Below are 14,814 nucleotides of genomic sequence, written 5' to 3'. Positions count from 1 at the left end.
GCTTGGCAAATGGCAATGAATGAGAATTTCTATCAGCCACGCCGCGGTACACTCAGGGAATGCTGGGCGTTGTAGTACTACAAAGGCTGCCTGTTTTTACTTTCTATTCCTCTAGTTCATTGGTCATCTCGTCAACCGTTCCCTACGATATTTTAAACTGTCCCCAGGCTTGTCTAGTCAGTAGTTATTAAACCTTTGTGATTAATCTGTGCTACATCTCCATGATTTTTAATTCAGACCCCTCAGATAGCGTGAGATTACTTAGAGCGTGCAGACAGCATAATTAATCGCCAAAATCATCAATATCCTTCAAACCCGCCAGAAACTAAATTCATATGAGCCGCTCTCCATCAGAACAGACTGCAGCTTTAGGGTTGAGCGCCATGAATTTAAAAATGGTCTATCACCAGGTTTCAGGATGGTTGTGCCTCTGAAATGCACTTTTGGCCGGGTTAAGGCTTTTTCTAAATTTTGCTTCTCTATAAAAATCAGCATTATTAGACATTCTGCGTCAGCTTGAACAGCCCTAATTGTACGCTCGATCTTGCTTTTCAAATTTGCCCAAAAAACTGATTCACTGTTCAGCCACTGTGTGAGTTCATGTTTTTTTGATCGTTATCTATATTTAGTTCTGAAGCTTTTGCTTGACTTGTAGTCGTTGGTTCACCGTGTTTATTCTGTACAGATTCGCAATCATTTTATTTTTATTTTTTTGTCATTTTGGATCACTGATTAATGGTTTAGAATCACCTGTAGGCCTTGATGCGTCGAAGTTGAAGGCTTTTCGTTATCGCGCTGTCCGGTGTAACTCTGAACGTCTAGCGTTGCGTGCTAAAGACAGCCGTGACCCTGTAGCTTGCATATAAATATAAAATTTGTTCATTGCCGGGGGAAAAAGTACTTGGCTCATGAGTTACTGCATACTGTAATTTTGCAGTAATCCAACCGGTATTATAGAATGTCACCAATTCTTTTTCCATTCCCACAATCCCGTGTCCTCCTTATAAGCAGTCTCACCATTTTGAGTCTGAAAACACGGTTACGCTTATATAATTATCAAAAATGTTATTTTTAGCTTCGCCCTCTAGCAGCTGTTACAAATACTATGAAGCCTCAGAATGGTAACCGCTTATTATCCGCATGTTATTAGCAGTATAAACTCAGCGATTCCAGGTCGCAGGACTATATTGATGTTCTATCCTTACAGTTTTAGGGTTGTATCCAAACAGGTTTTCTGGTGGGAGAGCCTATTCCAGTGGGTTCAATATCCCTGTGATCTTGGTCTTGCTTTAACTGGATAGTAGCTCCATTCTCCGGCTCCAAGCTCCTCCACGATAACTTCTTCCTCACTGAAGTCTAGCAGGAGCCGTTTTAGTCTAGTGAGAAACCCATGAGGAATAGTTTTGAGTAGAGATGAGCGAACTTATGAAAAGTTCGGTTCGGCTAGTTCGCCGAATTTCACGAAAAAGTTCGATTCGGACCGAACTAGTTCTGACCGAACCTGTAATTTCCGTGCGCCGAGCATGGTACTGTCCAGGGTGCTGAAAGAGTTAATGGGCTGCACTAACTCTTTCAGCAGCCTTGACAGTACCATGCTCGGCGCCCGGAAAATACAATTTTAATGTAATAAAAATAAAAAAATACGTTCATACTTACATTCCTCCTGTCCGGCCTCTAGCGATGACGTTTCATCCATGTCGCCGCTCGCTGCAGCCAATCACAGGCTGTAGTGGCTGTCACGCACGTCACATGACCGCCTCTGCAGCCAATCACAGGCTGCCGCGGCCTCAGCAGCCAATCACAGGCTGCAGCGGCCTCTGCAGCCAATCACACGCTCCTCTCCTGAAATATTCTGTGCTGCTGTGAACTCTGCTCTTACCATTACGTAGCTCTGTCTGTTACCTCTCCTCCACTCCTGTCCTCAATAACACCTTCACATGATTGGCAAGTCACCACCCCGCACAAGATCCGCACGCTCATCTCCTGAAATACTCTGTGCTGCCTTAAACTCTGTGGACAGGTCAGGATCCTGTTACTTTTAAATGCTGCTGGGGAACCTGCTCGATCCACTATATAAGGCTGCGCCTCCATCCTCTGCTGCCCCAGTCACTTATTCCCAAGCATTGTAGCGCAGCCTTATATAGTGGATCGAGCGGGTACCCCAGCAGCATTTAAAAGAAACAGGATCCTGACCTGTCCACAGAGTTTAATACAGCACAGAGTATTTCAGGAGATGAGCACGGCCGCCACGGGCAGCCGGTCGTTTTTCCGAGCCGTGCTCCCATTATAAAGTATAGGAGCACGGCCCGTAAAATAAAAAAATAGAACATTGTTCTATCTTTTTAACTGCACGGGCACCTTCCCACGAGAAAACGGTAAGGTACCCGTGGCCAACAGAAGTCTTTGGGCTCGCTATTCCGGGTCGTAATTACGACCCGTAATAACGGGTGTTTTTACGGTCGTGTGCATGAGGCCCCGTAATGACGGGTGGCTACATGTGTGCACCCGTCATTACGGCAGCTTTGCTAGGCGACGTCAGTAAATAGTCACTGTCCAGGGTGCTGAAAGAGTTAACTGATCGGCAGTAACTGTTTCAGCACCCTGGACAGTGAATTCCGATCAGAATATAGAGTAACCTGTAAAAAAAAAGACGTTCATACTTACCGAGAACTTTCTGCTTCCTCCAGTCCGGTCTCCCGGCCGTTGCATTGGTGACGCGTCCCTCTCGACATCTGGCCCGACATTCCTGGATGACGTTACAGCCCATGTGACCGCTGCAGCCAATCACAGGCTGCCGCGGCCTCTGCAGCCAATCACAGGCTGCAGCGGCCTCTGCAGCCAATCACCGACTGCCGCGTCAGGAAAGAAGGTCGGACTGGAGGAAGAAGAGGGACTCGTCACCAAGACAACGACCGGGTACGTATGAAATGCTTTTTATTTTATTTTTAATCAGCAGCTTCTTTTCTCTATCAGTGATTGATAGAGACAAGTGGCTGCCGATTTGTATAATATTTTTGACCGGATTCGGTCAAAACGTGTTCGGCCGAACCCGGTGAAGTTCGGATTCGCTGCGAACCGCACTTTTCCCGATTTTCGGACCGAAACCGGGTTCGGTTGTCCCGGTTCGCTCATCTCTTGTTTTGAGTATCGCAGGAGTTTCTAGGTGGATATCGAGTCTCTTCTCAGGGGTGACTGGAGTTTCTTTCCTTCTGTTCTGCTGGATTAAGGGTACAATAGGCTCCTGTGAGGTGTAATGCTCTTTTGGTGCAGTTGTGTAGGAGAACTTTTGACCTCGATACCAACACTAATATCCTCAACCCATGTATTTTTAGGCTTGAGGAGGGTTTTGTATTGATCTTCATCTCACATGACTCTGTATCCCAATGCTAGTGTCTAAGCATCCAGTCAAAAATACCTTGGCAGAGGATAGTGTCCTCCTTCTAACGTCTATCTGCATAACCACCAGATTCCACGACTGGAGCCATCTGTGTCCGGAATGGATATCCGGTTCCCAGAGGCAGCCAAAGCAGCTGATAGGTGCAGGGTCTGGTGTTCTGATCATATGCTGATGACCTAGCCCGTGGATAGGTTATCAGTGTTATGTGCCGTAATAACCCCTTTAATCTTTCATTTCTTTTACAATTCCTCCCTGATTTATATTTAAAAATAAAAAAATGCAATCCTATTCGAATTCCTTTACTCACCAGTTATATGACATTCACTCTTTTGTACTCGGAGACCATGTGAGAACCTCGTCCGCATGTTCTATTCCAGATTCAGTATCTACTACAGAATTAGAATATTGAATTTTTCCTGTTTTACGTTTTCTTTTAGATAACCTTCTTACAAATTTTCTCCTTTACTGCTCTTTATATATTTTTCTTATCTTACATATGATATATAACACGCAAAAACAGCTGCTGAAAATATTTGATCTAATCCTATTGTTTTATTGTGTAAGATTTTAACCATCGAGAGACTGAGGCCCCCAGTACGGTAAAGGTGTTAATAAAAAAAAAAAAAAACTTTTTTGTGAAAGATTAAATAAAGTCAATCTAATATTTTATTAAATAAAAACACATTAATTATTAAGGGGTAGATCTGAGCCGCTTACGGGCCTGAACACCTCTGACTCTGTATCTAAAAATTGTAGCTACGAGTCTTAATGTTTCATGCGCAATAAGTTCAGCGTTACTCTGCAGTAAACTGGCCGCATTGCTCAAAAATGACTCTGCGTCAAAGGCGTCTGGTTCTTTTGGTAGAATACAAAGAACCATTGAGGCCGTCACCGGCGAGTCTTAAATGAACAAAATCATTGAGCCCCACATCAGCCCTCAGTAGGTGTAAGAGCTCCTACAGCGGGGGGTCGTCTTTCCCTATTTTTCAAGGATTGGCAAAAGATATCAGCAAATCCTTGGAATCTAGGAATTATAAAAACCAGGTATGACTCTTGCAGAACACCACCTATTGACTCTCTCAGCTGTCCATCTGAAGGGAAAAGACAACCCGGTGGCAGACTTCCTAAGCCGAGAAAGGCTTCACCAATCAGAATGGTGCCTGAATACAACAGTATTCCAGGAAATCATCCTCAAATGGGGAACCCCATCAATAGGCCTATTTGCATCCAAGGAAAACAGAAAAACCCAGAGATTCTTCTCCCTAAACCCTTCAGACCACCCAACAGCAATAGATGCATTCTCCCAGTGTTGGGGTCAAAAGAGAGGATACGCCTTCCCCCCCCCCCCCGAACCACCTGCCAAGAGTAATAAAAAACGTCAGAGAAGACAGGGCCTGTGTGATACTAATAGCCCCCTTCTGGCCAAAGAGACCATGGTTCACGTGGTTAAGAAAAATGTTTTCACACCAACCATGGGTTCTCCCAAACATGTCAGACCTTCTATATCAGGGCCCAGTAATACACCCCGACATTCAGAAACTCCATCTGACCATCTGGAAACTGAAAGGATATTCCTTAGCCAAAGAGGATTCTCAGAATCGGTCATCTCCACCCTACTAACCAGTAGAAAACCGATTACCTCAAAAATATATCTGAGGTCATGGAAGGCATTCTTGAATTTTGCAGGCAGGGATATTAATCCTTTAACCAAACCAGATATTCCCTTAATATTGGATTTCCTCCAGGCAGGATTAAATAAAAACCTTAGGCCTACTACGTTAAAGGTTCAGATTTCTGCTTTAAGTTCCTTCTTCAATTCCAAATTAGCAGAACACCCCTGGATCAAGAGATTCCTAACTGCCGCCTGCAGACTTAAACCCCAAATAAGATCCCCAGTTCCTCCCTGGGACTTAAATCTCGTTCTCCAGGCTAAGATAAAACCACCCTTTGAACCAATAGACTCTATCTCCTTGAAAATGCTGACACTCAAAATGATGTTTTTGTTAGCCATTACATCAGCCCGTAGAGTGAGTGAGATTCAGGCCCTCTCTGCATTTCCTCCACATACCCTACTGCTTAGATGATAGTCATCCTAAAAACCTTACCAGAATTCCTTCCTAAAGTGGTCTCTCCTTTTCACTTAGACCAAGATATTGTCCTTCCCTCTTTTTGTGATTTCCCCCAAAAAATCAGAGGGAACAACAGTTTAACTGCCTAGATGTAAGAAGATGCCTAGCCCAGTACCTAAAGATTACCCAGGATCTGAGATTCTCAGAAAACTTGTTTGTCCAGTTTCAGGGTCACAACAAAGGTTCGGCAGCCAGTAAAGCCACCATAGCAAGGTGGATCAAGCAGGCCATACAATTAGCCTACATAAATCAGAAGCTCAAGCCCACAGAGTTTTTCGGAGCTCACTCCTCCAGGGCCATGTCCACTTCATGGGCAGAGAGCAGACGCATCCCTAGACCAAATATGTAAGGCTGCCACATGGAGTTCTCCTCACACCTTCTTTAAACACTACCGATTACAACTGCATGCATCCTCTGACTTGGCCTTTGGTAGGAAGGTGCTACAAGCTGTGGTCCCACCCTAAAAATATTGGTTTCTATTTTACATCTCCAGGGGTGCTGTCATAGGTGAAAGGGTGAAAGATTGATTACTTACCGGTAATCGGTTTTTCAAGAACCTATGACAGCACCCCGCTTTTACCCTCCCATGGTTCTAGCAAATGATCCTCATAAGCTGGATCGCTAACCTTAAATTTAAGCATTTCTGTAAATATTGTATATATAAAGGTGTGAGGGAATTTCACACAAAAAAACAAAACATAATAAACTAAACTACTTCTCATCCGGAGTTCTTCCTAAAGACTGGGTGTGTGGAGAGGTGTCCATTTCTATATCCTCGGGTTTCCGGTCCAGTGGATGGGACGTCTCTCCAGGGGTGCTGTCATAGGTTCTTGAAAAACCGATTACTGGTAAGTAATCAATCTTTTTCTGTTTTGCTACTCTAGAAATATAATCTGCATCATTAGACATTGTGTGTCAAATCTTGAACAGTCCTAATTGTACGTTCAATCTTGCGATTAAAATCGGCTCCAAAAACTATTTGACCAATGAGCAACTGTATGACTTCATATATTATTGGCTCGATATCTATATTTAGTTTTTAAAGAGGCTCTGTCACCAGATTATAAGTGCCCTATCTCCTACATAATCGGATTGGCGCTGGAATGTAGATAACAGCAGTGGTTTTTATTTTGAAAAACGATCATTTTTGAGCAAGTTATGAACAATTTTAGATTTAGTTTCTTAATGCCCAACTGGGCGTGTTTTTACTTTTAACCAAGTGGGTGTTGTAAAGAAGTGTATGAGGCTGACCAATTAGTGACCAATCAGCATCATACACTTCTCATTGTTCCAGCCCAGCTTCTTTCACTGCACAATCTCCCCTTATCCTGTTATATTTCTATTGAGAAACCCAATAATGGTCATGTGTTTTTGCAGTACTCTCCTAGAAATATAATATTACCTGCGTTCACCTGTTCATACGATAACCAACCAGGTTAGATCAAACATCACTGTAATAGAATCTACGTCTGTAGCCAAATCTGGGTAGCGCCTCTGGGTGTGTGGTTGTGAATCTGACATGAAGGCTATTTACCCTGATCATAACTACCTATATGGGTCACTCTAAATATCCATGATTGGGTTCGCCTTGATTAATCAATTTTCCTTTGAACTTGGAACACTGTCACACATTTTCCCAGGTCCACATGGCCGATACACAACAGGCTTCAATCTGCAGAACTTTTGGTCCCTGTCAGGATGTGTGGGTAATTACCTCCAACTTTGGGTGAGAATGTTATCTGATGCTAGATACGGGACCTAGTGTTAAAACCCTTAATCAATACTTCTGGCACCGTGAGGAAAGGGTCAATTAACCGTTTGCCTGGGAGTGGACGTCCTTTAATGCTCAGATATGCATTCCTTAACCCCTTCGCGCTCAGCGACATAATATTCCGCGCGCTAACCAATATGTTCGCGCTCAGCGACGGAATATTACGTCGCGGGGGTAACGGCCATTTCGGCCGTCTTCCCGACACATACAGGAGCTGTGACAGCTGCTGTCTCGTACAGCAGCTGCCGCAGCTCCTACAGCAGAGACCAATCGCTGTGTCCCCGCTGATTAACCCCTTAAAAGCCGTGTTCAATAGTGATCACGGCTTTTTAGGGGTTAAGCTACAATCGCCAGCCTGCTACGCGATAGCGGCTGGCGATGGTGACTATGGCAACCGGACACCAAACAATGGCGTCCGGCTATGCCATAGACGGAAGCCTAGTGGGTCCTGACAAAGTCAGGACCCACTATGCTTGCTGTCAGTGAGTAGCTGACAGCTCTAATACACTGCACTACGCATGTAGTGCAGTGTATTAGAATAGCGATCAGGGCCTCCTGCCCTCAAGTCCCCTAGTGGGACAAAGTAATAAAGTTAGAAAAAGATATGTGAAAATAAAAGTTTTAAATGTAAAAATCCCCCCTTTTCTCTTATCAGTCCTTTATTATTAATAGAATATATAAACAAATAAACTATACATAATTGGTATCGCCGCGTCCGTAACGGCCTGAAGTACAAAATGTTGTTATTTATCCCGCACGGTAAACACCGTAAAAGAAAATAATAATAAACCGTACCAGAATCACAATTGTTTGGTCACTTCACCTCCCAAAAAATGGAATAAAAAGAGATCAAAAAGTCGCATGTACCTAAAAATGGTGCGGATCGAAACTACAGTTCGTTAAAAATAAGTCCTCGCACGGCTTTATTGATGGAAAAATAAAAAAGTTATGGCTCTTAGAATAAGACAACACAAAAAGTAAATTATTTTTTACAAAAAGTATTTTATTGTGCAAACGCCATAAGACATAAAAAAAAAAACTATAAACATATGGTATCGCCGTAATCGGATCGCCCCGCAGAATAAAGTGAATATGTCATTTATAGCGCATGGTGAACGCTGTAAAAAAAAATAGAATAAAAAACAATAGTAGAATTGCGGTTTTATAGTCACCACGCCACTTAAAAATAGAATAAAAACTGATCAATAAGTCAAGTGCACCCCATGAAAACTGCAATAAATTCCTCAAGGGGTCTAGTTTCCAAAATGGGGTCACTTTTGGGGTTTTCCACTGTTTTGCCACCACAAGACCTCTTCAAACCGGACATGGTGCCTAATAAAAAGGAGGGCTCAAAATCCACTAGGTGCACCTTTGCTTCGGAGGCCGGTGCTTCAGTCCATTACCGCACTAGGGCCACATGTGGGATATTTCTCAAAACTGCAGAATCTGGGCAATAAGTATTGAGTTGCGTTTGATAAAACCTTTTTTGTTATAAAAAAAAATGGTATAAAGAGGATTTTCTGACCAAAAAAATATGTAAATTTCACCTCTAGTTTGCTCTAAATTCCTGTGAAACACCTAAAGGGTTCATAAACTTTCTATATGCTGTTGTGAATATTTTGTCGGTTTAGTTTCTAAAATGGGGTGTTTGATAGGGGTTTCTAATATATGGGTCCCTCAAAGCAATTTCAGAACTGAACTGGAACCTAAAAAAATAAATAAATTAGGCAATACTTTGCTTCTTACATTATAATGATAATGAGCCGTGCCCACCCCGAGATGACCCCAGTTTTGACCGTTTGTATAAACGGAGACCCCTATTAGACCATTTCAGTGCTCGGTTTTCCCAATCATACACCCCGAGAAGTGTATTTCTATTGAGTCCTTGGTACATTTTAAAGGGAGGGTTCAATTCCGCGAGTACCTGCCGGGTAAGAAGGGAAGGTATGGCGTGAAGATTTATAAGCTGTGTGAGTGCATCAGGGTATACCTACAGATTTAGGATATATAAAGGGAAGGACACCAGTATTCAACCCCCAGAATGCACCCCCCCTTACTGTGAGTTAATGCAAAAATTGTGGGGGATTTGGTGCACCCACTGCGGGACCAGGGTTACCACCTCTACCTGGATAATTTTTATACCAGCGTCCCACTCTTCAAGTGCCTCTCTTCCAGAAGTACTGCGGCATGCGGCACTGCTAGAAGAAATCTGAGAGGCCTCCCTAAGACTCTGCTTGGGCAAACAAGAAGGGGTGAGAGCTGGGCACATTCTAGCAGCAACATATTGTGTGTCACGTACAAGGACAAGAGAGATGCCACACCAGTACCCATGTACCTGTACGAGGTACCAGTACAGAGACTCCCAAACCAGACTGCATCCTGGACTACAATAGGTACATGGGAGGGGTGGACTCGTCAGATCAAGTCCTGAAGCCCTACAGCGCCATGCGGTGTGGTATAAGAAGCTGACCGTGCACATCATACCGATGGCTTTGTACAATGTGTACGTGCTACGTCGATGTACAGGCCAGAGGGGAACTTTCCTGGAATTTCAAGAGGTGGTTATTAAAGGGATCCTGTCATCAACATCTTACATGTTAAACTCGCCTGACCCCTCAATGGCCGCAGCTGTCCAGAGTTCATTCCTGTTCTCTTCTTTCCTGAAGTCCTCCTCTGTCAGTAAATATAGTCGTTTAAACTTTTCCCGCCTTTTATGGTAATTATTTTACCCTCTGGGATGCAACTCCTTAACCACGCCCACTGCCACAACCTGTCCAGCCCTGACTGGCTAAGGAGCTGTCAATCAAAAAGAAGGAGGTGGAGTCCACTCTGAGATGCTGGAGGAATGAAAACCTGACTCTTTTCAGATGAAGATTTGACTCTTTTCTGCTCATTTGCATACAGCGTGGGACCACTGAAAAACGGAATACTAAAGCTACAGAGCTTACTTAGAACATATTTATAGCTTAGATGACAGTGATTTTTCACCCACTTTCACCAGGTATTGCTGGCTTTATAGCTAAAATGCTGGTGACAGGCTCCCTTTAAGAACCTAATCTTTAGGGACCAGGAAGGGGGAGGGGGAGCACCCAGTACTTCTGGAAGCGAGGCCACACACATCGTACAAGGGCAACACTTTCCAGGAGAAGTTCCCCAAACTGGCAAGAAGGGAAAAAGTCAAAAGAGGTGCAAAGTCTGCTATAAGAGGGGGATAAGGGAGGACACAATATATCAATGTGACACGTGTCCCGAAAAACCAGAGCTCTGTACGAAAGAGTGTTTTTTAAAATGTATCATACATCCCTTGGTTTATAAATTACCCCAATCATACTTACCCTGATGTACTCCGCACAGCTTATCCCCCTCATCTTTCCCTTCTGAGCCCTGCTGCATGCCCAGGCAGCTGATAACAGCCACATGTATGGTATTGCCGTACCCGTGAGAACCAACCTTACAGTTTATGGGGTGTATGTCTCCAGTCAAATGCTCACTACACCTCTAGATGAATGCCTTAAGGGTGTAGTTTTTAAAACGGGGTCACTTCTTGCGGGTTTCAACTGTACTGGTACCTCAGGGGCTTCTGCATACATGACTTCACACCAAAAAATCCCCAGTAGGCCAAATGTTGGTCCTTTCGTTCTGAGCACTCCCATGGTCCCAAATGGCAGTTTATCACCACAAATGGGGTATTGCCGCACTCAGGACAAATTGGGCAACAACATGCAGTATTTTATTTCTTGTGAAAATAAGAATTTTTGAGCTAAAACGACATATTATTGGAAAAAATATATTTTTTTTTAATTCCCAGCCCAATTCAAATAAGTTCTGTAAAGAAACTATGGTGTCTAAATGGTCACATTACCCATAAATGAATTCCTTGAGGGGTGTAGTTTCCAAAATGTGGTCACTTATGGTGGGTTTCCATTGCTTTGATACCTCTGGGGCTCTGCAAATGCGACATGGCTCCCGAAAACCAATCCAGCAAAATCTGGACTCCAAAGAACAAATAGCGCTCCTTTCCTTCTGAGCCCTCCCATGAGCCCAAACGGCAGTTTATCACCACAAATGGGGTATTGCACTCAGGACAATTTGGGCAACAAAATGTAGTATTTTATTAAATAATACAGGATTTATTTAAATAAGAATTTTTGAGCTAAAACGACATCTTATTGTAAAAAATTACATTTTTTTAATTTCACAGCCCAATTCAAATAGGTGCTGTGAAAAAACTGTGCGGTCAAAATGGTAACAACAACCATAAATCAATTCCTTGTGGGGTGCAGTTTCCAAAATGGGGTCACTATTGGGGGAATCCTACTGTTTTGGCACCTCAACACCTCTTCAAACCTGGCATGCTGCCTAAAATATATTCTAAATAAAATGATGCCTCAAAATGCACTAGGTGCTTCTAGGGCTTGTGTTTTAGTCCACGAGCGCAGTAGAGCCATATGTGGGACATTTCTAAAAACTGCAGAATCTGGACAATACATATTTAGTAGTGTTTCTCTGGTAAAATCTTGCGTGTTACACAAAAAAATTGAATAAAATAGAAATTCAGCATGAAAAATGAAATTTGCAAATTTCACCTCCACTTTGCTTTAATTCTTGTGAAATGCCTGAAGGGTTAAAAACTTTCTAAATGCTGTTTTGAATACTTTGAGGGGTCTTGTTTTTAAAATGGGGTGCTTTATCAGGGTTTCTAATACATAGGCCCCTCAAAGCCACTTCAGAACTGAACATGTACCTTAAAAAAAAGGCTTTTGAAATTTTCTTAAAAATATAAGAAATTGCTGTTTATGTTCTAAGTCTTGTAACGTCCAAGAATTTATTTTTTTTTTTCAAAAAACGATGCCAATCTAAAGTAGACATATGGGAAATGTGAACTAGTAACTATTTTGGGTGGTATAACCGTCTGTTTTACAAGTAGATGCATTTAAATTCTGAAAAATGCTATTTTTCTCTAAATTTTTAAATTTTTCACCAATAAACACTGAATATTTCGACCAAATTTTACTACAAACATGAAGCCCAATGTGTCACGAGAAAACAATCTCAGAATCGCTTGGATAGGTTTAAGCATTACGACGTTATTACCAAATTAAGTGAAAAATGGGCTCTGAGCCTTAAGGCCAAAACAAGGCTGCGTCCTTAAGGGGTTAAGGATATACAGATGCTTCCTCTCAGAAGTTTCGGCCTGACCAATTAACTACATTTTGATTTATACGGTGTAGTGTTATAGGTAAATTGTGTCGGCTCTGTAAAGCGGGGATCCAACATAGTTCTTCTGTGTCTATAGATCGTAATGGTTATGGGGAAGCAAATCAGATGCAGGTCAAGCACTTCTTATATAAAAAATGCACATTCTGAATAGTAACAAAGATCAATATTACAAGTCTAAAACCTGTCCCTATGATAAACCATCAGTCATCACCATGTCGGTTTTAATCTTACACTATTTTCCAAGCCCTAGGCAGATGGGTTTTGATTGAGTGCTAGACATAAGGAGATTTTAATGAGGCAGACGTAGATCTCCTGCACAAATCCTCGCATCTGTTCTGACCAACATACTGGAGGCCACAGGTACATTCCAATAGATCTACAACAATTTATTTATTTTTTGCCACATCTAAAGGTTAGTCTGGGGTGATCTGTAAGCCAATATTTCAAATCCGGACTGTGTAAAAGGACCGACTAATGGTTTTGTAACATTTTTCAGGTCTAGTGTATATAAAGATTTGCGGGTAATAATGACGTTTTCCTGCCAACCTGTTGACATGTCTGGCTTTAGATGAAGTTGAATACATGTTTGACTAAATGTGCTGACTCTTTTGAATGCATATCAGACTTGGCGATACGTGATACCCCTCTAACCTTATCAATCTCGTATGTCCTCTGAACCTCAATTACAGTCCCTTGTGCAGGGGTGAACCTAGCCCCTCTGCTGCCTGAGGTGAACTATAAAAAGGCGCTCCCCTCCCCCGCAAACTTCTCATGGCCGTCCCCCCCCCGAAAAAAAATGTGTGTATAGGAGACAGCATAGCATATCTATAGCACTACGACCCTATAAACTATTGATAGGATTAGATACATTGGCTCAGCAGACAGTATCACACATTATAGGATTAGATACAGTGGCCCAGCAGACAGTATCACATATGATAGGATTAGATACAGTAGCTCAGCAGACAATATCACACGTGATGGGATTAGAGATAGGGCCCAGCAGACAGTATCACACATGATAGGATTAGATACAGTGGCTCAGCAGACAGTATCACACATGATAGGATTAGAGATAGGGCCCAGCAGACAGTATCACACATGATGGGATTAGATACAGTAGCTCAGCAGACAGTATCACACATAATAGGATTAGAGATAGGGCCCAGCAAACAGTATCACACATGATAGGATTAGATACAATGGCTCAGCAGACAGTATCACACATGATAGGATTAGATACGCTGGCTCCGCAGACAGTATCACACATGATGGAATTAGATACACCGCTCAGCAGACAGTATCACACATGATAGGATTAGATACAGTAGCTCAGCAGACAGTATCACACATGATAGGATTAGATACAATGGCCCAGCAGACAGTATCACACATGAGGATTAGATACAGTGGCTCAGCAGACAGTATTACACATGATAGGATTAGATACAGTGGCCCAGCAGACAGTATCACACATGATAGGATTAGATACAGGGCCCAGCACACAGTATCACACATGATTGGATTAGATACAGGGCCCAGCTCACTGACATTGCTGCTCCAGCGCTGGACCCAGGAAAGGTAAGAATAATAATTTTGCTTCTTTATGTGCTACTAATTATTTTTGTGTATTTGTGTTTTTTTACAGGTTCGGTTGTTGGACTTCGGATACGAGGACTTCAATGACAGCGTTTTTTTATTCTCAATAAAATGGTTAATGAGGGTTGTGTTTTTTTATTTCAATAAAATATTTTTTTTATGTGCTTGTACTTTTTTTAAACTTTATTATTACCGCCTTAGTAATGGCCGCCGGCTGATTGACAACCTCCATTACTAAGGCGAGGCTTAATGTTAGCAGGTGCAGAGGCCAACACTAAGCCCCATTATTACCCCGATACCCACCGCCACCAGGGGTACTGGGAAGAGCCGGGTACGAACCAGTACCCGACCATCTGTAGTAAAGGCTAGGCATCGGGGCGGCCACAGGCTGGTATCATTAGGCTAGGGAAGGCCAAAAACAGTGACCCTTCCCACCCTGGAAATGCTGCCTGCTGCTGCTGTGTTGTATTTGGCTGGTTATGAAAATTGGGGGGGACCCCACATGGTTCTTTCCAATTATTTTTATTTAATTTTTTTTAAATGACGTGGGGTCCCCCCCCCATTTTTCATAACCAGCCAGATACAATAAAGCAGCAGGCAGTATTACCAGGGTGGGCAGGGCCACTGTATCTGGCCTTTCCCAGCCTGATAACACCAGCCTGTGGCCACCCCATTGCCCGACCATCACTACAGATGGT

General features: G+C 42.8%; 1 protein-coding gene across 1 annotated transcript in view; it reads left to right on the top strand.

Annotated features, from left to right (window-relative positions):
- Positions 1–14,242, top strand: part of FOXK1 (forkhead box K1) — a 246,252-nt gene extending 232,010 nt beyond the window's left edge. Inside the window, exon 10 of the mRNA XM_075830015.1 lies at positions 14,166–14,242. The gene's annotated coding sequence lies outside the window, so the exon portion shown is untranslated. The remainder of the gene's footprint in view (positions 1–14,165) is intronic.
- Positions 14,243–14,814: the final 572 nt, after the last annotated feature.

The sequence above is a fragment of the Rhinoderma darwinii genome, chromosome 6 (genome assembly GCF_050947455.1).
Source record: "Rhinoderma darwinii isolate aRhiDar2 chromosome 6, aRhiDar2.hap1, whole genome shotgun sequence".
In the NCBI taxonomy this organism is placed as follows: domain Eukaryota; kingdom Metazoa; phylum Chordata; class Amphibia; order Anura; family Rhinodermatidae; genus Rhinoderma; species Rhinoderma darwinii.
The sequence above is the reverse complement of the archived record's forward strand: the minus strand, read 5'-3'. Positions and strand labels throughout refer to the sequence as shown.